This window comes from Rattus norvegicus, chromosome 17 (genome assembly GCF_036323735.1).
Source record: "Rattus norvegicus strain BN/NHsdMcwi chromosome 17, GRCr8, whole genome shotgun sequence".
Taxonomy (NCBI): Eukaryota; Metazoa; Chordata; class Mammalia; order Rodentia; family Muridae; genus Rattus; species Rattus norvegicus.
In genome coordinates, this window is record NC_086035.1 from 6,166,898 (window position 1) to 6,193,226 (window position 26,329).

Below are 26,329 nucleotides of genomic sequence, written 5' to 3' on the forward strand. Positions count from 1 at the left end.
CCCCTGTGAAACCCTAATGGGGGCAGGGGAGGAAGAACAGAAGAAGAGGAGGAAGAGAAGGAAGAGGAGGAAGAGGAGGGAGAGGAAGAGGAGGAGGAAATGAAGAAGGGGAAGAGGGAGTGAGGAAGAGGATGAGGAAGAAGAAGAGGAGGGAGAGGAAGAGGAGGTGGGGGAGGAAGAGGAAGAGAAGGAGGAAATGAGGAAAAGGAGGTTTGAGGAAGAGGAGGAAGAAGAGGGGTGAGAGGAAGAGGAGGGGCATGAGGAAGAGGAGGAAGAAGAGAGGGGGAGAGAGAGGAAGAAAAGGAGGGGGATGAGGAAGAGGAGCTAGGTATCTAGGAGGAGGGAAGCCTAGGGAGGTAAGAAGGCTACAATGCTAGCATTGACTTTGAAATGTATAACAGATCCTTGAGTTGGTACTGTCCATGCCTGGAGGCTGGCCTGCCTGATTTGGATTACTGGGAGTCATTTGTCCCTTCTGGAAGACAGTAGGGGGAAATGACTCCTTCCAGCAGATAACAATGACTTTCCGTTTCCTAAGGAATGCTGGCTTTTCTCTTGCTCCCAGAAACCCACTGTAGAATGGTCCAGCTTGAGCCCATTCTGGATATGTGAAGTCCCTTTTGGAGTTTGGGAAGCTGGAGTTTCCTTTGGACCTGACACTGACCCCAAAGTAAAAGTATGTCAAGAAGAAAGGCCGAGTGTGTTAAAAGAGCAGAGCCTGTCCTACTGGAAAGCAGAGGCAGAGGGGGAACAGAAGCAGAGGGTCTAGAGGGATGGTTCAGCAGTTAGGAACAGGCACCGCTTCTCCAGAGGACTCAGGCTTAGCTCCTGGCCCCCAACTGTCTGTGACTCTAGTTGTAGGCCATCTCATGCCTTTGTTTGGTCTCCACAGGTACCAGGCATACCCGTGGAAAACAGCCATACACATAAAATTTAAAAAAAAATTACGAGCTAAATAACCACAATAATAAAACAGGTCAGCTAACACCTCGCCTTGACTCCCATGTAAAGTTTACAATCTCTACTTCGCCAGAGATAAAATTCATTAGTTCATCAATAATTGTTTTTTTTTCTTTTAGAGAAAAAGGGATTTAACTTCTGCTTTGGGCTACCCTATGGCAATTTTGTTACAGGGAGCCCACCAGAGATGAGCAGCCAGACACGGTTTATCAGCAATCGAAAGTATTTATTCCAGCTCGCATGGACTACACTCAGGTATTTGGGGACCCAAATGCAGTCCCAAGCATTCAGACCTAGCGGCTTTTAAAGGCAAAAAACAAAAACAAAAACAACAAAAAAAACAAAAAAACAACAACAAAAACAAAAACAACAAAAAAAACAAAAAACAAAAACAAAAACAAAAACAACAAAAAACAAAAACAACAACAACAAAAACAAAAACAACAAAAAACCCACTCTAGTTTGTATAGCAGTAGGGGTAGGTTTGCACAAGCAGGCAGTTGAACAAAAGCTAAGATAAGTTAGGTGGGACACCTTGACCTCAGATTCCTAGAATAGAGTTGGGTAGTTTTCCACAGGGCTACCCATCAAGGAGATCAAGTTCTAGTTGAACCCAAAATGGTCTCAGCAAGAATACAAGATGGGGGAACCTCTGCCCTGTCTTGTCCTGTCACAGTTTCCTAAAGAATAAAATACATACATACCATACAAATTAGTGATTGTATACTTTAACATTTATCCAAGAGAAATAAAATCAAATATCCACACAAAGCACATACACACACACACACACACACACACACACACACACACACACACACACGCACACACGCACACACACACCAATTGTAGTTAGAATAACCAAAGTTGGAAATAAAAGAATCAGCATACCCAGGACAGAATAGATCAGTGACAGTGCAGCCACAGGACATCAGCCCCTGACCTGGGCTCCACGTGGATAAATCTGAGACCAGTGTGATTAGGGAAAGAGACAGACCCAAGAAAACACACCCTGTAGGATTCTGCTTATGTAAAGTACAAAAACTGGCCAAAGCCAATGACCGTGACCACAGTGCGAACCACAGTGGTTTTTCTGGACACTGGGGTTGACTGAAGGGGACAGGAGCAGTCGCACAGACAGACAAATTGAACACTTTCTGGGTAATGTCTTATATCTCTGTGGAGATATTGACAATAGGGGGAAACTCAGCAAATCATGTTCTTAAATCTGTGTGTCCCGCTGTGCATAAAAAGTTATACCTCAGTTTATAAGCTAGGATGGGGAGACGGAGGAAGAAGCCGGTGAAGGCGAGAACAAAAGCAGAGGCCCTTGGTCACCGTCGTGACTCCAGGTTAGGTCGTTGTGTTTCTGTGAATTTTTATCACCATGGAATTAGGGAACGTCATCTCTGGGCAGGTGATGCCAAAGAGAGCAGAGCCTGTCCTACAGAAAGACCGCTCTCGGGAGTGTTTTAAAATGCATTTTTCCAGTCATTATCTTGAGAGAAAGCAAGCAGCCGGGCTTCTTCACAAAGAGATTTAATAGGATACTTGGGGAAACAGTGGAGGGGGGGGTGTTGAAGTGAACAAAGACTTTTTCAGTGTCAGCTGCACAGAGCCAAAGCCTTACAAGGTGAAGCGATGTCCCCTCTGCCAGCAACAGCATCAGAGACACCACACTGGATGGTGACGAGTCCCTTATAACCGACGCGGCTGAAAGCACAGTGTTCCAAACATCCTGAAACTCAAAAGCAAAGGTGGCCGCCACCCTCCTTTGTGAAAACCGTGGAAGGACAGACAGATTGCAGCCTTTCGGGTCCCGGTGCGTGCGATCGATGCGATCGACGCTCTGTCCTGCTTCCTTCTACCTGCTTTATTTGAATTCGCAGTTTCGGAGTTTCCACGGAGATCTCCAAGCCTAGTCTGCTCACTCTCACCGGGCTTTGCTGTTTCACACGAAATTAGCCAGGTACAAGTAATAGATGATTTATAAAGACATCACGGAATGTTCTGGAAAGCCAAAGTAAGGGACGCTCTGGCTTGTTCTCTCCGCCTGAGAGCTTGCGTACATGTGCTATTTAATTGTTACATTTAAGTGGTGTCTGTTGGAGGGGGGACCATCTGGTAACGAAACACAAAGATGCCTTCTAAGTTCTACTTAGGCTAAATTATCTACGTGGCCAAAAGAAACGGTGCTGTCTTTTCCTTAAATATACGTATTAGCAGAGATGCCAGCTAAGTAAATTCTGCTTGGTGGGAAATGAATTATGTAAATGCAATTTATACCATTAATTCAGCTTGTAAATTTAATCCACTCAGACACAGGAAGGTTTCCGTGCAATGAATATTTCTGAGGCTGTTTAATATGTTAAAATAAATATTGAGCAGCTGACAGAAAAAAAATGCTCCCCACATAACAAAAGCTGTTTTGAAACAATAATTTAAATGCCTGCTGAATATTTACAATCGTGAGTTTTTGCCTCGTATCTACATTTTCTCCCTAAAAGGCATTCAGTGTGCCAGCCATTCAAGCTGCGTGAAGCAAGAACATAAGGTTAATAAGGGGCAAGATGGTCACTGGGCAGAGGGGAGCACTGTGCAAAGGGGAGCACTGATCAGAGGGTAGCACTGGGCAGAGGGGAGCACTGAGCAGAGGGGAGCACTGGGCAGAGGGGAGCACTGAGCAGAGGGGAGCGCTGTGCAGAGGGGAGCGCTGTGCAGAGGGTAGCATTCTACAGAGAGGAGCACTGAGCAGAGGGGAGCACTGGGCAGAGGGGAGCGCTGTGCAGAGGGGAGCGCTGTGCAGAGGGGAGCGCTGTGCAGAGGGTAGCATTCTACAGAGAGGAGCACTGAGCAGAGGGGAGCACTGGGCAGAGGGGAGCGCTGTGCAGAGGGGAGCGCTGGACAGAAGGGAGCACTGTGCAGAGGAGAGTACTGGACAGAGGGGAGCACTGTGCAGAGGGGAGCACTGAGCAGAGGGGAGCACTGCAGAAAAAAAGAAGCCTGTTTAGAACCACCCAGAAGGCTGAAAGAGGCTCATGTATTTGGGAAATTTATATGCTCCCCTAAGGCATCTGCCACTCACCATTGACCCAGATGAAGGATTTGCATACGATATTGAATATCTAAATACTAATCAGAAATGTGATCATTTAGAAATGCTTTATTTAAACGTAAACAAGACATATATGTATATGTATGTGTACATATACATAAAACCAAAGAATGTGAAACAAAAATTGCTTCTTTTGATATTTGGAAGGAGAAGAAAAACTAAGAGTTTGGCTATGGAAGCTTCCCAGCTCCAGCATGGAAATCCCAAGGCTCATCCCTCCCCACTTATTCTGGTTCCTTCCAGAGAGGCCTTTGCTGAGGCTCTCAGGGAAGTGCTGGTGCGGTGAGGCAGTGCCTCTATGAACAGTTTGGGTGAGTTCTCAACCGTCCCACATTCCCAACACTGTGCACCACAGAATGTCTCCAAGAACTGAGACACCCAGGGAGCGGAGGACCTGCGTCTTCTCCTTTATGACTGAGAGTCCGTAACACCAGGCCAGCAGCTGCTCACACTGGCGGAGGAACTCCATCCCCCACCCTCCTCTCAGAGCTGGGTTATTCTCATCCTCAAAGGCCTCTAGGGTTCACAGACAGTGAAGGGGCATGCGGAGAAGTCTCTGTGACAGAGACAAACGGCCCCTAGGAATACCGCAGCGGCTCTTATCTAGAGATCCGAAGGTCTATCATCCTCTCTCAAAGGCACAGTAGCCAGGCAGAGCTACTTCAGAGATGAGAGCATCCTGGTACTGCTTTTATGAGCACAAAGGACAAACGTCTCCATCCAGGGAAGTTCCCAGCACTCACTGTTCAGAGCTTAGAAAAGGAGATTTTTTAAAAGTTTAAGATAAATAACAAAGCTCATATTTACTTTAAAATGAGTCAAATTGAGCAGGTAACCAACTAAAATAGTCAACATTAAAGTCAACAATAAATCTTAAAACGGTGAGCACCGGCTGAGATCCTTGGCTGCTTCCTGGTTTTCAGTTGCCCTGGCACCTGGCTCGTTGCAGCATCTTGCAGTTCCTGCACAGGTTGCCATGGATGCTGAGAGCCTCTTGTGTGTGGCTGTTCAGGTTGTATACTGGGCAACTCGAGGGATGGTATACACGCAGATCACAATGTGAACTCTAGAACAGAGCAAGGTACAGACTGCAGAGACGAGTCTCCCACATCCCGGGTTCCCAATCAGAGCCCAGAACATTGCTGAGGACGCAAATCTCAAATTTTGCTACATCCAAAAATTCCTTTAACTCCTAGAATCCAGTTTCTAAATAGGTAATCAAATGTCATCCAGGGGCCAGGATCCTGGCAAACAAGGTTGCTCTGCTGGAATCCAGACCCAGACAGACTTCCGGGACCGTGGAGAATGCAGCTTTCTCCTGACCGGTAGGTAACTTCCAGAGGAAGGACAGGCTTCAGTTACACATTGTCCCTCACCCTGAATGCTAAATCTGGAAACGTGGATGTTGAGACTGCCACCAGCTTCTTGACAGTCATGAGGATAAGTCAGAGCATCTCTCCCGGAGCCACAGGACCAGGGGACCACGGAACCACGGGACCACGCAACCAGGGGGACCACGCGACCAGGGGACCACGAGACCACGGGACCACGGGACCACGGGACCACAGCACATATGTGCGAGCGGCTATCTCATCAGGACCCTCAGAGGGAGCAGGACCTCAGCTGAACAGGTCACCAGCTTTAGAAACAGAGTACAAAGGGAACTCAGTTCTTCCACGGAAATGCAGGGAAACGCTCTAACATGGGGCTGAGCCCGTGTCATCAGGAGCAGCCAAGACCAGTGACTGATCAGAAAGCAGGGGGGTCTGGGCGCGGGGTCTGGCAATGCAAGCGCAGAGCGGGTGAGAATGTTCCAAGCAGGGGATGAATGGATGACCAAAGACTTCTCAGGACTCAGAATGGGACTTAGGTGTGGGCATTTGGATGCCCAGCCTCAATCTCACTGCTTCTTGTGACTGCTTCCCTAGCCCAAAATCACACACACTTACACACATACACATATACACACATATACAGGTACACATACATATACACATACATACAAATATACATATACACAAATACATATATACCCATATACATACACACATACAACATAATACTCACATACATACCAACACACATACACATATACACATACACACGCATATATACATACATATATACATATACACACATACATATATACATATACACCCATACACACATAACATAGTACATACATACAACATAATACACATACACACACATATATATACATACACATACATACATATATACATACATACACATGCATACACACACAGCTCTCTGCCTCACCCAGTGCACTGACAGCTAACTGTACCAGCTTTGGCCAACGTTCCGCCTCAGTCTCTCATGGGCATGAAAGCTCCAATACCCACACCTGTGTTCACTTACCTGCCCCCTTTCTCCGACTTTTAGAACCAGCTAGACTGCCTTATAATAGGCCCAGAAGCCCTGGAGCAGTCTCCTGCCAATCACAGATAAGCCGACTCTGGCACTTCCCCACCCGAGTCCCATGCCTACAGGGATGACTAGCTTGAAGAAACTCTAATGCCTGCCTTCCTCTTCCCTGTCCCACTTTCCCAAACCTTGCCTTCATCTCCTTTCCTGACTTACAGCAGGCTCAGGTGGGAGTGGGGATCCAAGCTAAAATGATGGACCAGCAAAGATGTTCCTTCCAGTGCCGACCTGTCCCCGATTCCTTCCCAGAGATAGTGTGACTGGTGGCTTTCTGGTCTGCAGCTGTGCACAGCTTCCCAGTGAGTCCCACAAGACACGCTCTCTCTTCTCCAGAGCACGTCCAAATGCCCAACTCAGAGGATTCCCCTAAGTCTTCTGTGATGGTTTGTATATGATCTGCTCTGCCCAGGGAGTGGCACTATTAGGTGTGGCCCTGTTGCAGTGGGCGTGGCCCTGTTGGAGTGGGTGTGGCCTTGTTGGAGTGGGTGTGTCAGTATGGGTATGAGCTTTAAGACCCTCAGCTGCCTGGAAGTCAATCTTCCACTAGCAGCCTTCAGATGAAGGTGTAGAACTCTCAGCTCCTCCTGCACCATGCCTGACTGGAAGCTGCCCTGCTTCTGCCTTGATGACAAAGGACTGAACCTCTGAACCTGTAAGCCAGCCCTTTATGTTGTCCTTTATAAGACTTGCCTTGGTCATGGTGTCTGTTCACAGCAGTAAAACCCTAACTAAGACATGGATTAAAAATAATGTTTGGCTGTTTACATTTGTCAAAGGCAATTTGTGAAGTGGCCCTTCTGGGCAGGAGGACTTGTCTGGGTTGGATTCTTAGATTTACTTCAAGTTTCCTTTAGGGGATCAGGGTCTGAAGGCAACCGTGACACCACACTATGTGCTGGGCTCCCACATCACAGCTCTGCTGTCTAAATCCTGCCACGTGTCAGCAGAGGCCCTTGAGTGGGCAGCCACACGCAGACACTCCCACCTTGATGATAATGGACTGGACCACTGAACCTGTAAGCCAGTCCCTTTGAAATGTCCTTATAAGAATTGCCGTGGTCACGGTGTCTGCTCACAGCAGCAAAACCCTAACTAAGACACCTTCCAACTGTGACAGCAAAGCCACGCTTCTCCTGCTGAGGATAGATGAAGGGTTTAACATAGATAGGGTCAAAGGTGATCATCAAAATACTTCCTACGAGCTCGGACCAGTTGGGACAGTTGCCAACCACAAGCATCCATGCGGCAGTACTGGTGGGAAGCAGCTGAGCATGTGGTCCAGCAAAGGAAGTCTCCAGCCCAGAGATGGGCAGGAGGCCAGAGGCAAGGCTGACCAACCAGCGGCCCTGGGCATTCTGATCAGATTGGGGCAGCTCTCCCACAACTGCACACCAATCCAAACCCTTTACACACAATCTGTAGGACACCATTTCACCTTGAAAGCACCCTCAAATATGCCATCCACACACCCTTTCCAGACTTGACTGCCCACTGCCTACATTTCAACCTCTAGGAAGAGTTTACAAACAAGGGACGCTAGGGAAAGGATTGAAGGAGCTGAAGAGGTTTGCAAGCCCATAAGAATACCAATACCAACCAACCAGAGCTCCCAGACACTAAACCACCATCCAAAGAGTACACATGGACAGACCCATGGCTCCAGCTGCAAATGTAGCAGAGGATGGCCTTGTTGGGCACCAATGGGTGGAGAAGCCCTTGGTCCTGCCAAGGCTGGATCCCCCCAGTGTAGGGCAATGTCAGGGTGGGGAGGCAGGAAGGGGTGGGTGGATGAGTGGACGAACACCCTCATAGAAGAAGGGGGGGATGGGATGGGGGGTTATGGACAGGAAACCGGGAAAGGAAAGGGGATAACATTTGAAATGTAAACTTAAAAATATCCAATTTTTAAAAAAAAGTTAAAAAAGCAAGGGATGCTCCCTTGTTCTTAAATGTTTGAGATTCTGTATTCAAATCCTTTATACCTGACCCCTTTGGATTACTGCTCAGAATGGTCTGAGGGCCAGCTGCCAAACTTTGCTATCAGGCCTTCTAGACAAGGTGTGTGTGTGTGTGTGTGTGTGTGTGTGTGTGTGTGTGTGTGTGTGTGTTTGGCGCACACGCATGCAAGTGATGACTGCCTCCTCTCAAGACGAGATACCAAGTAAATGCCATCCCAAATTCATCTTTGATCTTCCAGAGTTCTGAAGCATGAGGGCATTCTGTCCATCTTCTACAGAGTGGCTGGCCCTGAACACCCTGGGTGCCACTCTCCTAAGTGCCTCTAAGTGCTGCTAACAGCAAAGTTCAAAATGTGGGAGGCAAAGCCGCCGTGGTGGGCACTCAGCAGGCCCAGCCACTTTGCTGGCCTCTTCTGGGTAGATCTGCAGTCCACGCGTGTTCATGCAGAAAGTGCTCCTGCAGCAGAAAGACGCTTCTTCTGAAGTAGAGCTGGCGGGGGTCAGCGGGCAGAGCAGCGGGGAGGACGGTAGCTACTGCCTCCTCTGCGAGTCTCCTCTCTGTCTCCAAAATGAAGATGTCATTACCTTCTCCCCAGGCTATTACTGCAATTACAGACAGCAAAGAAAAGGACTCTGGTACCGGGGACTGTTTCTGGGGCAGATAACCCAACGGCTTGGTTATTATTTTAATATCTTCTATTTCAGTCCTCTGCAAATGTCATGAGGAGAAAAACCTCGGAGATATTTTTTTTTCATCTTTGGTCTTTGAATAATGAGAAAATGGCCAAATTATGTTGATGAGGAAAGAGAATGAAGAGTCTGGCTGATTGTCACCTGGGCTGAATTTGCCCAACATCAGAGAGAAAGGCATACAAAGGTTTAATTAGGAGTAATCTTGGGGGCCAAGCAAGGTCATCAGTACACTAACTAGGACTAATGGTTGAGTATCAGGCCAGACTTAACTACTTGGAACTACCTGTGAGGCAGTCAACTGGATGGCTATGATGCTGACGTTACCCACTTCCTGTCCCCTTGGTTTTCAGTAGGATGCTTTACTGAGCAAATGGCCTCACAAAATAAAGACTAGCCTCCCTTGTCAAATTTAGCCAAACTGTCGAGTTCCGTCCAAAGAAATGCAAGAGGAAGTGAGTGGCGTGTACAGTTTCACAGAAGTTTCCCGGAAGGAGAAGCTCCTCTGCCTCCTCCTGTAGCTGGAGTACGGACGTAATGGCTGGAGCTGCAGCAGCTTTCTCGGACAATGACTGAATGTGAGAATGGAGGCCGATCGCAGATCCCCATGCTGTGAATTATCACACAAAATCCAAGACCATTTACCCAGAATGCCACGTGAGAAAAATCGACTTCTCCCAGGTGGTTGCTCTTTTGGATACTCTGTCCTTTACAGCTCCTTCTAATGCAGATGAGATCATTTCGATGGCACAGCACACGAGCATCTGCGAAGTGCCCAGATCCTCATGTTTTTATTTGGAGCAGAAGCTGGCACTGAGACCCATTGCCTGGGTCCCTGGGTTCTCTGGTTCTATGGTGAGCAGAAGTCTCCCCTTATAACCAGCAGCACCATCACTGTCATCAACAAGATCAAAATTTGAAAAATAAAAGGATAATGATATATATATATATATATATATATATATATATATATATATATATATATAAAGAAACCTGCTTTGTATGTGTTAAAAACAATCACATTAGGGGTTGGGGATTTAGCTCAGTGGTAGAGCGCTTGCCTAGCAAGCACAAGGCCCTGGGTTCGGTCCCCAGGTCCGAAAAAAAGAAAAGAAAAAAAAAATCACATTTTCCTTGCTTGATTCTTGGGGCATCTGTATGCTTAGCGACTCTTTCATGCCGGCTTCCCTTTCTCCCTCCTCCCTCTCTCCCCTCCCCCTCGATCTCTCCTCCTCCCCCTCCCCCTGCTCTCCTCCCTCTCTCCCCCCCCCTCCTTCCCTTCTCACTTTGTTTTTTCTTTAAAGACTTCTAAGGATGCCCACCTTTGAGAGACTAATGGAGCACAACTTAGGGAAGAGGATTTGATCATGTAAAACTGCACAATTCGTCCAGGGTCGTGAGCTCCAGGGAGCCTCACCCTGGCACCCTCAGCAGCCTCGGCAGCCTCAGGAGCAGCTCCTAGCAGTCACCTGCCACTCACAGCCCCCTTCAGATTGATCTTCCACCCGAATAGATTCCTCTCTACCTGTAGACTCACTCCTTTTGCCCAGGCTAGCCTCAAACTCACAATCCTCCTGAGTGCTGGAATTCCAGGCCTGCACCATAACTCAGCTTTGCTTTGTAAACGTTCGGTAATATGCACAGAATCACAGACATGATTATCATTTCAGATTTGTTGATGCATAAGAGTACATGCCATTCACATAGATATGTGTTATTGTTTCTGGGTTGGATTCAAACTAGGATCGAAGACCTTCTGCTTGGCAAGGGGGTGGTTCCCAGGAAGAACCAGGGAACATGAAGGTCACAGAGATCTCCTGATGCTGCTTCCCACCCCTCTGTAAGGCTCATATCCTTCATGAGCTTCGTGAGCTGACAGGTCTTTTCTGACAACCAAGCAGAGAGAGTTACAGCAGCCACTGGAAGTCTCTAAGCATCAGCTTAGCAGAGGAGGCGAAGCCAGGACTCCGTAGGTAGGATCTCCATCACACGCGCGCACCATGGGCAAAGCTAAGACTGTCCTACTTGACTGCATTCCCAGGGTGAGCTCCAGGCATGGCCCAAAACAGTGTGTGGCGAACCCTCGCATGGCTGGTGAGAAAGGAAATCAAACAATAGCAGGGCTGGCGAAGGGAATGAGACAGAGAATTAAGGACAGGTGTGTGCTTCTGCGTTTACTCCCAGAGGGCAACGGGGTGTTGAGGGAAGCAGGGAAGGAATGAAGAAGGGTTGCATCGGTGGGTGAGTGGGGAGATGGCTCAGTGAGCAAAGGCACCTGTCACCAAACCTTAGGACCTGAATATTCCAAGGGACCTACGTGTTGAAAGGATTGATAACTCCAGCAAGCTGTCCTCTATCCTGCACACGTGCACCATGGCACCCTCACACAAACACACACACACAAGCAAACACACATGCTCACATACACACGCACACACAAGCACATGCACACACACATGCATACGAATGCACATGTGCACACACACACTCACACACAAATGCACCATGCTCACACATGCATACACATGCACATGCACACACTCACATGCATACACTCACGTGCACACACATGACTCACATACACATGCATGCACACACGCATGCATGCACATGTACACCCACATTCACATGCACACACACACACACACACACACACACAAACACACTAAATATGTGTGGTTTTTTAAAAAAAGAAATCTTGTCTATTTCAGGTTGTGGAGAGAGCTCAGTGGGTAAAAGAATCTTCCACAGGAGGTAAGAGCCTGAATTTGAGTGCCCAGTCTCCATGTAAGGGACAGATGTCTAGAGGGCATGACTATGTTTCCAGCACTCATACCGGGAGATGGGAGTTAGAGACAGGAAGTGCATGAGACAACTGGCCTGGTGTGTATCACAGAGAAAAGTGGGAGGTAAGGACTAACACCCAAATAGAGGATGCCCCCCGACCCCCACAGCCATGACCTGCACATGTATACGTTAACACATTCTATGTCTGTGAATGTTCACACACACACACACACACACACACACACACTACACAACAGATAAATGAAAGAACAAATTATCTTTTAGAACCTCTTTGAAAAAACACAAACAGGAGTAACGTATTTGGGAGATAAAGGCAAAGGGTTTTTTGAGCAGCAGAGCATGTGGTGCATGAGGCGCCCTGACTGTGACTTCGGTATCTGGGTCTTGACTGTACGACACGCTACATCTTTATGAACTCGGAGAATTCTCTAGATGATGGAGACTGACAGACTCCAGTCAGAAGCTGGCTGTGCTCTGTGAGTGCTGAGCATTTAGTGTAAAACAGTACAGGGAGGGCTGTGCCAGGCAGGAGCTGTCTAAACAGACTCCGAACCAGAATCCACTAGCTTGGGTCCTCAAATCTGAAACAGCGAGACCCAGTCGCAGTGAGTCAGTAAATCCCCATCTGTGGGCCCTTGCTGCCGAGGAGGCAAAGACGACACTGACACGTTCACCAGGACTTTGTCATCTCAGGTGTAACAGCCAGGCATGGCCACACACCACAGGGTGTAAACCAGGAGGAAGGCAATGATGCCGTCCTGGGAAGGCTCCACAGGGGAGGTGGGGATTCATCTCTAGACCATGTAGATCTATGAGGGGGAGCAAGGCCCAAGGACGTGGATTTGTGTGTGGGATTCAGTGCACATCTAAAACCTAAGTGAGAAGCTTGTTTTCACTAGGCACGGTGGTGCACACCTTTGAACCCAGCCCTGGGGAGGCGGATCTCTGTAATTCCAGCCCAGCCCGGTCTGCACCATGAGTTCCAGGCCACCCAAGACATAGTGAGGACTTGTTTCAAACAAAGTGAACAGAAAGAAACAAACGAAGGAAGGAAGGAAGAAAGAAAGAGGGGGGGAGAAGAAAAGGAAAGAAAGAAAGGAAGGAAGAAAGAAAAAAGGAAGGAAGAAAGAAAAAAGGAAGGAAGAAAGAAAAAAGGAAGGAAGAAGGGAAGGAAGGAAGGAAAGAAGGAAGGAAAGAAGCTTCCGCTTGTTTTGATTGTGAAAGTCCCAGAGAGCTTCTGAGATTCCTCCTTTTTCCCTCAATGGCTCAGAGGCAAGAGACCAGGACTGCCATGGTCATTTCCATAAACACATGCATGAAGTCACACATCTCTCAGCTCCCCTTGCAAGGTCGTCCCCCCCCCCCCCCCGCCACTGCCTTCCCTCCCCATCTGCCTGGCTCCAGAGTGAGGTATATGTTTCACTCCCAGAACCTCCTTGGCCTACCCTCAAGAATATATCGCTGACTGGGACCTGGTGTCAGGAACAGCCTCCTAAAGCCAAGCTGGCCACAGGGCCAACTGGTAGGCTTGCCGGCCCTCAACGAGACCCTGTTCTACTCTAGTCTGTCACTCACTGAATCTACAAATACAACACTGTTAAAGATGAACACACACGCACACACACGCACACACACACTGAATGAGTAACTTCCGAGATACTTCAGTCCCACAAGTGCCTGGGATAGTGTCGCGAAGTCACATACCAGAGCATTTTTCCCCAGATTCTTCACATACTTGGGCTATGGGACAAACTGCACACGATGGCTCCCATCAAGAACCTAATGGGCCACCTCATTGGACCGCCAGTAACAAACTTGTCCTGACCAATGGGGCCATTATTGGAGCTGTGCAGCCTGACGCAATTTGATGCTAATTTCAACCCCGCTCAGCCCAGGCAGCTGCACCTCTGTGAGTCACAAGAGCTCAGCGAAATCCATAAAGTCAAATTTTTACAGAAACGACAGACTTTGTAGCCAGATGCGGTGGCTTGTGCCGAGAATACCAACACACTGGGGGCTGAGGTGGGAGGATCGTAAGTTCAAGGTCTGCCTGGGACTCACAGGGGACCCTCAGCAAAGGAGGAAGAGTGGGTGGGGGAAGAGAAGGAAGTGGGGGAAATGGGAGGAGGTGGGGGAGGAGGAGGAAGAAGCAGAGAAGGACAAGGGGGAGGAAGACAGGACAAAGCCTACACACTATGAATACCATATAGCCCGCATCAAAGGGCAGCCATAGCCAACTAGCCTTTCTTCAAGCCCTGTTCACCCTCTTTGGCAAATTAATCACCTAAGTTAGAGAGAGAGAGAGAGAGAGATGACCTCCCTCCCTCTTTTGACATTCAAAGCATGCAGATGCCTCGCAAGAAGTTTCCGCAAAATTCTTTGCAAATTATATAAACAAGAGCCAGGGAGCATACTTAATAATAGGACTTGTCAGGGCCAAACTGGGGCAGCTATTCCGCTCAGAGGTCACTCGCTAAAAAGGGCCTCAAATCTAGCACTCTGACATCATCTCCCAGTGATGCCGATGGACATTTAGACAAAGGCACGCTGATGGCGCTGGGTGGGGAGGGGGGAGGGCCATCGTACAATTTTAAAGCTGTTCCATTTCTGGACTGTGTCACCTATCATGAATTAATATTGCAGCGACGTCTCATGAATTAAAAACTAAATGACCTCATGATACTTTTTTTTTTTTTTGCGTGAAACCATTACTCAGTTAAGCACACGCTTCATTAATTATCTCTACGTGTACACTTACGTTATACACTTCCACATCAGTAGCCCTTTGCTGGCTTTCTCTGTTTTTAAATATACCTAAGTCTGAAAATTCGGATGCTGGGGAGAAGCCTCAATAGATGAGTGGTTGTGATGCAGGCCTGAGGGCCCGAGTTCAAATCCCAAATTCACAGTACCCACGTAAAAAGCCAGGCACATCGGCATCTGTGTGCCCAAAATCAAAAAACAATAAAACAATGTCTCTAAATATTAGAAGTGTCCCTGGGTTCACAAATCTTTTTGTTAAAAAAGCCAAATCCTTCCTAGTGACAGCCCTAGAAGCTGTCACTTCTCCAGGTTCTGTGTGTGGCTGAGAAAGCACCCGGGGACTAGAGAGGCAGGTGGCTGGGAGGTCTTCCTCCCAGTGAGACTTGCTCTAAAGTACTTTATTCTTGGGACCATTAACGCTCCCCCACAGTACTGCAAAGGCACCCTGAACCATCAGACCATCCTCTTGCCAGACTTCTGTTACGCCTTCAACTGATACCCAAGTCTCACAGCTGTCTTGACAATCTATTCTAAGTGTCCTTTCTTTCTGATGGAGGGGTGTGTCTCAGGCAGGGGCTGGGGCCCAGGGTACCTTAAAGCACGTGCATTGTGGCGCTTACCTGGTTCAGTCCTCTGATGCAGGCTTTCCAGGGTATGAGCACAGCTTCTCAACCGTCACATGCCCCCCACTTTTGAGGAACTATTGAGATTCTTGCCTTTAAAAAAAAAAACAAAACACGTTCCCATAATTCAGTCCGTGATCTGTATCTGTAGCATAGTGCCTGGAGCTTGATAATGTATAAGCATGACTTTCTGTAGCGAGAATTTTGTAATCTTGGTTTCTTTAAAAAACAGAAATATTACAGGAATATGTTTTTGTTTTAACCCCAGGTGTGGGATATGGGGCTGCTTCAGACCGTCCACAGCAGCTGACTGTGATTTGCCTCATGCTCTAGCAGGGGTGTGGTTTTGCCAGCTGCAGATAGTTTCTGCGATTGTGTGATGTTTGGAATTGTGGGGACTTTTCAGAGGACATATAAACATTAGAGCCCCAATAGAAGGGTCTGGGTGGCCGGTTGGTGATTGGTTGGGATTTGTCAAGTAGCCGTGTGCAAAAGAGACAAAATGAAGAAATTAGATATCCTGATGGTGAAGATCAACACCCCTAATTAGCAGGAAGTAGTCTAATGATGCCGTCGCCCCCTTTGCCCCATCCATCTTTCTCTCCTATCCAGTGTTAGGGGTTGACAGGGTGGAAGAAGACGGGTGGAGGAGGGGAAGAAAAAGAACACACAATGGAGCCTAAAGCCCAGCTTTACCTTTGACTTGTGATTCTGTAGACTGGGAACCCCAAGATTGCCTCTGTTCCTTTAAAAGAAAAGTAGGTTAGCATATAAAATATGGATTTCATTATGGCATAATCATGTGTGTGTGTCATTACGCTTTGTTCTAATTCAATTTCTTCCTCGTTCTCCTCCCACATTCGTTCCATTCTCCCAGAGCCCCCTTCTGCTCTCCCAGAGCCCCCTTCTGCTCTCCCAGAGCCCACTCCTGCTCTCCCAGAGCCCACTCCTGCTTTCTTATCACGTGTTCCACCAGACATTGACTTTTTCTCCCTCCTGTCTGTTAACATCTATCACTCATCCCCTCTCACGCTCTACTTTCTCTTCTAGCTTCACTCCCTACGTACGTGTGCATGTGCACACCGTAGATGTACACACAGAGACACACATGTGCACACACACATGCACGTATATACAGACACAGACACCTACACATATAGACAGACACATACACACACATGTACACACACATACAAACATGTGCACACAAATATACATATGCAGAAACACACATACATGCACACGCACACACATGCATATACACACAGTTAACTCTAGGTTCCACCAGCACTGTGCTACAAACTTTTACTCCCAGCACTGAGAGAAAGACAAGCAGATCTCTGTGAGTTCAAAGTTGCACTGGTCTACAGTAAGTTGTCAGCTAGCTAGAGCTGTAGAATGAAAGTCTGCCTCCCCAAAACAAAACAAAACAAAAAGCAGGACTAGGTTCAGCGCATAGGAAAAGCACGTATTAGTCTCAGTCAGTCTGACTTCTCTGACTTAACATGATTTCCTGGTTCATCCATTTTTCTGCACGTCACAATGATTTCCTTGTGGTTTTATAGAACTCCGTTGTGTATCTGGGCCATGGCCATTCTAGGTCAGAAACACAGACAATCGTACCACGTTCACGTTGTCAGAACTGAATGACTAACGATGAAATCGAAGTCCCGGCAGTTCTCTTGCCTCAGTCCCTCCATTCCTCCTCAACCCTTCATAAGTGCCACCCGACTTCAGTCTTTCGTGTATGTGACTCCCTGAGCTTACTTAGGGTGGCCTGCTCTTTACTTGAGCAACGGTAATCAACCCTCCAGGACTGGTGGGGTCCTGTGGGTCCCACCCCCGTCCCGCTCGTAAGCTTGGTGACATTCAACCAGGTATAAGCGTGAAGTGACAGAGAATCCGTACTCCTCTGGGAGTGCACCATGATACATTAGGGAAATGTGACAATAATTGAATGGAATTACCCTCCCAGGGCTGTGCATTTCCTGGCTGTCCTGAGCAGGACAGCAGTGAATACAGATATGTAAGTGTCTCTGCAGGAGCCTTTGGGGTGTGAGCTCAGGGAAGCTCTCGGATCACACAGTAGTTCCAAGCTTCCTCAGAAACCGCTGGGCTGGTTTCCAACACGGCTACATCAGGTTCTGCACCCACGCATGCTTTCCCCACATGGACAGTGCTGGCTGTCCTTTGTCTTCCTGCCGGTAGCCATTCTGTCAGAGGAGCCATGGCACCATGGAGTGGTTTCCATTTGCATTCCTTTCATAGCTAATAATGGTTTTAAAGACAGTCGCACAGCACTTGTGTTTCTTCCTTTGAGAATTCTGTGCTTGGTTCATGCTCCCCTTTTAACTGGGCTCTTCCCCACCCCCTTGCATAGTTTTTCCAGTTCTTTGCATATTCTCGATACTAAGCCTCTGTGGTATAACACCTGCCAGAGTAAAGATCTTTCTAGCTGGAAGGATCCCGAGCGCTGATGGGAACACGTAGGAGCCTGAGCATTGTGCGTTACGTATGCAGTTGGGATATCACATCGCACCCTCCCCCCAAATAAGCACAATTTATATTTTTCAGTGATCTTAGCAAGGGTTTTCACTGCTATAATAAACAACTTGAAGAACAGACGTCCATTTCACTCATGCTTCCCAGACGCAGGCCAGCGCTGAGGGAAGTCAAGGCGGGAGCTCCCATTGGCTTATTCACCCTGCTTTCCACCCAAGAATTTTACCCCCCCCACACACACACACAGTGTCCTGAGCCCTCCCGAATCAGAAAGTGTACCATAGGCTTGCCCACAGGATCTGTGGGGGGCATTTCTCAGATGAGGGTCCCTCTTCCAAGTGACTCTAGTTTTGTCAAGTAAAACTGGACCAGCACATCAACTAGAGACAACTTTGAAGGCGAGGGAGAGGCGTATGAACACAAATGAGCTACAGTGACATCTAGGATTCAGATGCCAAAATTCGTATACTAAATTGAAAATTAAGGAGAACGGAAAAGTTAACGCTATAAAAGTAATAACTTTGGACATAAAAACACCGCAGCCCCTCCCCAGGTTCCTGGGCTGTACTCTCAGAGCGTCTAAATCCGGAGATCAAGAAACTCCATTCCTTACAAACTCAAGGTGATTCCGATGCTGTTTGCTCCCAGACTTCCCAGGTAAGTGACTTGGGCCTGGTTTCCCAGCTCCCTTAGCTCCCCCCCTCCCCCCAGGCACAGACAGATGTTAGGTTAAAAAGATAAGTCCCAGAGAAGTTCGGTTCTTGGCTCTGTGTACCAAATACCTGAAGAACTGTGGGTTTGCAGCCCAAGATGGACACTGTGATTTGAGCACTTGGATTTCTGAACTTTTAACATGAGGCATTGTTTTCAAAATGACCAGCTTAGGAATAACTCTCTTCCCCAGTTGGCCACCTAAAATTGCACACACACACACACACACACACACACACACACACATACACACACACACACACACACACACACACACACACACACACTGTAGGAAGAACTTTATACAATGTATATTTCTTTTGACTTTTCAGCCTTTCCAGTCTTCCATTGTTGCGACAAGTGAAGTTGACATTTGTCCTACAGAAACTCAGGTGGTAAGAATGGATGAGTAAGTGGTTTCGCCCAGCGTTTGAATGACTGCAGAATTAACCAAATTCTCAGCAGGGCACGGGGAAGGGACTCTAGCTGGCCCAAGCCTGGCAAACATGACTCCGGCTGGCCTTGCCCTTGTCCCCCATTTCCTCTGCCTTGCTAAAAACTGCTAGATTTCCTTCCTAAAGCTAGACACCAAGGTCTATTCCCTTATCCGGCTACTTCTTCCTCCTGAGGCTGGACCAAAGTATCGGAAGTCCAGCAATCAACCCTTCCCGCTTTGGCTGCCTAATTAACTTGTCCAATTAAAATTAAACACCTCATCCTAATGCAGGGTTTCCCCCTTTCCCTTTATAAACCTCCATATCTATCCAGAGTCAGTCCTTCGTCGTGTCCCCCAGCCCACTCCAACCCCTCACATAGACCTACCACTACCACTACCACACCCCTAAAAACTATCTCTTCCCCCTCTCCCTTGTTCCCTCCCCCCTCCCCCCCTCCCCCGTCCTTTATCTCCTATCTTTGTCTCTTATTTCATGCCCTTTGCCCCTCTGGGGTAAATACATCTCCTTTGTCCTAAGAACTTGGTCTTCAGGTCTCTGGAACCAAAAGCAACACTGGCCCCTTTATGTGTTAGCACATACCTTTAATCCTAACACTAGTGGCAGAAGTAGGCATATCTTTGTGAGTTGAAGGTCAGCCTGGTCTACAGTGTGAGTTCTAGGACAGCCAGAGCTATACAGAGAAACCCTGTCTTGAAACAAAACAGATAAAATCAAGTAACCAAAACCTTTTCCTGTTTCTCTGTGACCTAAATATTTAAGAATTTATTCTTCAGGAATGCTCAAAACTGACACACTCTGCCTGGTCCTCGACATCACACTTCACCTTGGAGGTATAGAATGACTGGCTATGAGCCCCATGGGTCTCTCAGGTCTGGGCCCTGACAGATGTGGTTTCCAGGCATTTACCTCTTAGGGTTTTACTGCTGTGAACAGATGCCATGACCAAGGCAACTCTTATAAGGACAACATTTCATTGGGGCTGGCTTATAGGTTCAGAGGTTCAGTCCAGTATCATCAAGGCAGGAGCAGGGCAGTATCCAGGCAGGCATGGTGCAGGAAGAGGGGAGAGTTCTACATCTTCATCTGAAAGGCTGCTAGCAGAATACTGGCTTCCAGGCAGGAAGGATGAGACTATTAAAACCCATGCCCCATGGGGTTGGGGATTTAGCTCAGTGGTAGAGCGCTTGCCTAGCAAGCGCAAGGCCCTGGGTTCAGTCTCTACTAATAGTGCCACTCCCTGGGTGGGTCACATACAAACCATCACACCCCCCATCAACCTTGCCTGCTCCCAGTTCCCTTTCTCCCACTCCCTTTCTGGAGCCAGGAGTGAGGGAGGGCAGCGTCTTCTTTGTGCAATGCCCTCATCTCTTTATTACTGTAGAACAGAGTCAACTACCAACCCTGCTTTCTTCACTGTCTCACAGAAAAGCAAGCACAGTCACCCACTCCAGAACCACAGCACTTGATGCAGGAGGACTGTAGGCTCAGAAGCAGCCTGGAGAGTATACCAAGTACAGGGCCGGCTTAGATCGTGCCTCAACGGAAAAACTAAAAAGAGAAAGAAAAGTTGGCCCATTCACCCAGACAGTTCCAAAACTTACTGCAAGAACTGAGTAAATCACTAGAGAGAGTCACCTCCCTTCAAGCAGAGAAGCATCTTCTCCGCTTTTTGTGTAGTTATAACATTGTATAACGTGAAGAACCAGCACAGGCCCACCTCTGACATAGTCCCCTCCCTGTCTGTACAAAACCACACAGCCTTTTTACTTATCACATTTGTTAATGTTAAGGTCATTGTTCTTTTCTTCATGGATTTCTTTCTTTCTTTTTTCTGTTAAAAAGCAACGTTGAGTGGAGAGTTAAGGAAGAGCTAGCGAATCCTGTGGCAACATTTGGCCTCCAAATAGCAAGGATGCACCTCCTCCGCCTTGCATACACTTGGAGTTATGAACAGCTAATCGGGAAACACTGGGGGAGCTACAGTCTCCTGATTATTGTTAATTCAGCGCCAATTTAAAATGCAGCCACTTCCTCTGGCCGTGGAGATTGGGAACGAAATGAAATAGTATTTCTGCTTTGTGTGAACAAAAACATCAGCCGAAGCAAGACGAGGCTTTTCTTAATGACCTAAAAATATGCGGTTTGTTTTGTTTTGTTTTTCCCCCTAAAAGAGGAAAGCATTTAAAAGGCAACGACAACACAGCGGTTTCCCCAGAGATGGTAATTAGAAACGAATTAGAGCTTCCGACAGAGTGGAAACAAGGAGGACTCTGTTTACGGGCTCACGCAAGCTACAGCCTGGTGGCTGAACCTTCATTACGGAGTCATCTCCCAGCAGTACCCTACAAATGGAGACACTTCGCAGCCCTAGGAGACACTTCTCAGTCCTAGTTCATCTGGGATTTGAGATACTGTGGTAATTGTTGTCACTAATCTAAGGAGAACTGGTCACATTCTATCTAAACCAACTCCAGCATCAAAATAGCATTTCCACTTTATCTTCTTCCGTCCCTTTTGAAGTTTGTCAGCATTCCCTGAGACTTCTCTAAGACCTCCCTGAGACTCAATCTGTGTGGTTTTAAATAGACTCAGTCTGGGTAATGTTTCACTCTGGGAGTTACACTTAATGCATCCAGGGCTCAGCTGCTAAAGATGACTCCTCCAAGCTTGATGACCAGCGTGCAATCCAGGACCCGTGTGCTGGAAGGAAAAAGCGAACTCTCAGTAGTTGTCCTTGCTACAATGTATATGTTTTTCTTAAAAGAATTCATCCAAACAGGAGAAGCAGTGCCCACGAATAAACCTGTATATGACCTTGCCACAATGTTTTTTTTTTTTTTTAAGAATTCATCCAAACTGGAGAAGCACTGCACATGAGTAAACATATATGAAAAACTGAGACAGTAGAGGCACAACCTTGTTGGGACATCCTCCCTTTCCCTTCTATACCGTGCTCTCCGTCTTGGAGCCACTGGTCCCTCCAGCCTCCGCTAGTCCTCCAGAGACATTCGTGAAAGAGATTGGACCCCTTAGAGGATGCCACTGTCCACTTGGTAAGAGAGCCCTTCCAGGCTCCCACATTGAAAACCCCAGCAGTGTCAGCAGAATGAGAAAGTTGGGCATTAGAAAGAAAAAAAAGAAAGAAAGAAAAAAAAAAACAAGGCCAACTAAAGGATCAGCTAAAGCGCATAGCTGAGAAAGAAAAACAGAAATGGCAAGTTGAAACTGAAGAGAATGGCGGAGCAGATCCTCAGAAAGATCCTGGGGTACGCAGGAAGGCAGAGAGGGTCAGGGAGGGACTGAGCAAGGAGTGCGGTGATCTTACATCCAAAGAGATGGTACCTTGCTATTCATGTATACATTTTTTAAAATGTTGCCTTTTATTTAACTTACAACAACACAGTAAAATAATTATCATACAACAAACAAAACCAGTATGTCTGACAAACACTAGTCATTTCTTGATAGTGGCGATAGGGCTGTGTGTTCACAGGGGGCTGGCCGGGGAGACCCTGCTTGGCTACCATTCGTGTGTCCTTATAATTCCCCTTATAGGACCGCTTAGCTTGTAGATTTAGAATCGGCTTCTAAACTTCCCAAAACAGCTGAAACGGCCCCTCAGACTCAGAAAGTGAGACATAAGGTTTATAGTGAGACAGGTATGATAAACCAGAAAGGGGGCCAGAGAGATGGCTCAGCAATTAGAGGCATTTATTTCTCTTCCAGAAGACCCATGTTTGATTTCCAGCACCCACACGGGAGACTAACCCACCATAACTCCAGCCACAGGGAAGCCGATGTCTCTGGCTCCTGATGCCTGCACTCACATGCACGTAACTTCCCTTAGCCACACACAGATATGTGACTTAAATAAAATAAGCATTTTAAAGGAGTCAGAGAAGACGGTAGCACGGACGTAGTAGTTCAGAGTGTGTGGGCTGTGCTCTGAACTGTTTTCAGGCAATTAGGGAGGAGAATGCTGTCTCACAGCCATGCGAGTATCCCTGATAACCCATCTCACATAGGCATTTAAAGTCATGTGTCTAAAATACAGACCACCCCTCTATGACACTGTTTCCATTAAAGGTCCCAAGGCCAGGGGAGAGGTTTCATTACAATTACCTTAAAACTTTGGCCAGACACCATATCTCATGCCTATTCTCCCAGCACTCCGGAAAGTGATGCTGGCAGATCACTGCGGATACAAGGCCAGCTTGGGCTACATCATAAAACCCTGTCTCAAAAAATAAATAAATATGTACCACAGGCAATGGGCAAAGAAACGCCTTGGTGGTGATGCTCTTCTCTCGGTCAGGGGTAGAGCAGATGGCAACCCTTTGTTCGTCCTAGCCTGACGCCTGTCTTGGTGACCAAAGCTGTTTTATGCCTAGGACACATAAAAATTAAATCAAATCAAATCTAGGCTGCACAGCGCGGAAGGAGAAAGACAGAGGCCTGTGGACCATCATGCCACCCGCAGACCCGCCCTCCAGTTCACAGCACAAACGAGCCACAGACAACCGCTTGCTGACGCTGACGCACCACTCAGCCTGGATGGAGGATGTCACGCAGGGGCCCGCCAGCCATGTTCCCAGCCTGCTGTTGGAGCCATAGGCAAGTATGTGGTGGTCAGATGGGAGAGAAACTCGAGTGGATCATGAAGCTTGATCATCACGAAGATGGAATTTGGAGACTCAAAGGAAGGGAGGTGTAGCTTCTTGGGAGTGGCCAGCCCTGCCTCCAGGGCCCATGGTGAGGTCTCAGCCTGAGATGCCGCTGAGGGCCGTGTCTGAGTTCATGATCCAAAGAAGCAGGAGTCAGTGCTGATGTCCAAGGCTCACTAGAGAACACGGGAATGTCACTGGTCCGGCAGTCTCTGGGAACACCGGCATATCCAGGTGACTGTGCTGTACTGGCCCTGACCTGACCGTTACTGGATGTGGCACTGTGGAGACCTGGCCCCATCTCACACCACAGAGCAGGTCCTGTGCCTCACCCAAGCAATACAGTAGAGCTGGCTCTGGTCAGGTGACAAGGGTGAGCCAGCCCCAAGAGTGTGAGAGCTGGAGCGCTACCCTAGCCCCGCATAGGCTGCAGCACTTGGGAGAGTGGGCCCCATGCCTTGACGGGGCAGCATGTGGACATGGCTCTGGATGCATGGGTACAGGTGAGCCAATCCCCTAACTCACCCCCACCCACCCCGGCATGAAAGCATGAGAGCTGTCACCTGCTGATGGCAGCACTGGGTGTCCTAGCCAGAGCAGTGCTGGAGAGTTCGCCCTGGTAGTAAGGATCAGGGAGAGCCAGCAGGCTGAGCAGCTCAGCTACCACCCAGTCCCAGAGATTGTTAGCATTTTGTCTAGGCTCCGCCCCACCGTTACCTGGCAACAGCCAGGTGTGCCTGACTCACTATAAAAGGGGCTGCTTGCCCCCTCCTGCTCTGTCCTCTCACTTCCTTTCCCCTCTCTCCCTCCACCTGCTCATGGCTGGTCCCTCCTCCTCCTCCCCTTCCTCCTCCTCCTCCCCCTCCTCCTCCTCCTCCCCCTCCCCCTCCCTCTCCCTCTCTCTTCCTCCCTCCCTCTCTCTCCATTTCTCTGTCTCTACTACCCTCTCAAGGCCCCTCCCCATGCCCTGAATAAACTCTCTTCTATACTAATACGGTCCTGTGTCTGGGTGTGATTGGTCCCTCAGGAGGAAGGGATGCCTCAGCATGGGCCCCGAGGAGGCACCCCCTTCCCCCACACCTGACTACACATCCACCAAAACATATTCCCTCTCTCCCCTGTCTCTTTATAAACACAACAGAGATGGCCCATCCCCAAATCTATTTCATCTGCAATCGTTGGGACACATGAAAGGGCCAGGCCTTCCAGAGCTGCAGGATCTCCATGACACAGGGCAACAACAGGATAACTGGGAGGAGTCCCCATGAGGATCCAATAGCGATGTCATAGAAGCCAGAAATCTTGAACCAGACCAGTAACTCATTGCAGTGAATGTTTGCAAGTGAAGACATGTGGACAGAGGGATGTACTGTGGTGCATGCTGTGACACGCTACAGCGTCCATGATGGGATGGTTTCTGTGCTTTAGTGGTGGTGGTGGTGGTGGTGGTGGTGGTGGTGGTGGTGGTGGTTTGTGTGTTTTTTATTTTGGGGGAGCGTTGGGATCAACTTCCCTCACACTGTGAAGGTATGTCGTCCCTGTATTTTCAATTGTTAGTTACTGGGCGGGCAGAGAGCTAAATGCTCGCCGGAGTTTGGTATTGACACTTCTATGGCCCAGCACCGGTTTTCTGTACGAAAATGCTTGTACTTCCTCGCCTGCCCAAGAGAAGATTCTGTGATATTGTATTAAAAAGTAGGGGCTGGGGATTTAGCTCAGTGGTAGAGCGCTTACCTAGGAAGCGCAAGGCCCTGGGTTCGGTCCCCAGCTCCGAAAAAAAGAACCAAAAAAAAAAAAAAAAAAAAGTGACCTGCAGCGGTGACGGTCAAGTAGTCCTCCATGCCAAAGGGCAACCCTAAGATACGGATCAGCCTCATCTCACTGCTGATTAGCTCAGACTAGAATGGGTTTTTGCATAATAAAGGGCTGAGGGTAGGAATTGGGGCAGGAAGTGTGGGAGCGGAACTTCCAGACAAGCTTTTACTCAGTATGGGGGCAGGACTCCGGTGAAACGGTAGAGCCTGGGTAGAGCCTGGGAGACAGCAGAGAGACCAATGGAGCAGGAAGTAGGCAGTGAAGGCCCCTTGGAAAATCTGGATGTCGGAGAAGTCAGGATAAGTTTACACAGAGAGCTGAGATACTGCCCCAGAAAAAGCCCAACAGCTTCAAACTATATGGACGCCTCTGTGTCTTAATTAAACCCCCAGCGAGATCTTTGGAAGCCCCACCATAGTAGGGAAGAAGGTTGCAAGGGCGAAGGGCAGGGATAAGGACTGGGGTACAAAATGTGTAACTCACAAAGCATCAATAAAAAGGTTTTTTAAAATAAATAAATATGTCACCAACTTGGAAATTTAGGGAGTGGCTTACAATGCTGGTGACCACAGCATTTCACACACAGAACTGAGCCCCACCCCGTCATCTGTGGAGGAATCTTTGCCCTTGTGCTCTTGGTTGACGATTCTGAAAAGATGGCTGCCTTCCTGAGGTTTGCCCTTTAGCGATGGCTTCCGTACTATCACCGCAGTCCGCTGGCATCTCAGCTGTCACAGGGTGGAGGCAGCAACTTTTTAGCTCTTGGGTGTCCTCTTGAGTTAAAAGAAGAAGGGGTGGGGGTTGGGGATTTAGCTCA

The 26,329-nt window shown here is 48.1% G+C and overlaps 1 long non-coding RNA gene and 1 other non-coding gene across 2 annotated transcripts; one reads left to right on the forward strand and one right to left on the reverse strand.

Annotated features, from left to right (window-relative positions):
• Positions 1 to 4,104: 4,104 nt before the first annotated feature.
• On the reverse strand, positions 4,105 to 6,912 carry LOC134482804 (uncharacterized). The gene is made up of 2 exons (XR_010059361.1): positions 6,677 to 6,912; positions 4,105 to 5,141 (listed from the first exon to the last, which is right to left on the reverse strand). It is a non-coding gene; the product is annotated as an uncharacterized LOC134482804 (long non-coding RNA).
• Positions 6,913 to 23,292: 16,380 nt separating this feature from the next.
• LOC120097982 (small nucleolar RNA SNORA48) lies at positions 23,293 to 23,433 on the forward strand. The gene has a single exon (XR_005495935.1). It is a non-coding gene; the product is annotated as a small nucleolar RNA SNORA48 (small nucleolar RNA).
• The last annotated feature ends 2,896 nt before the right edge of the window (positions 23,434 to 26,329 follow it).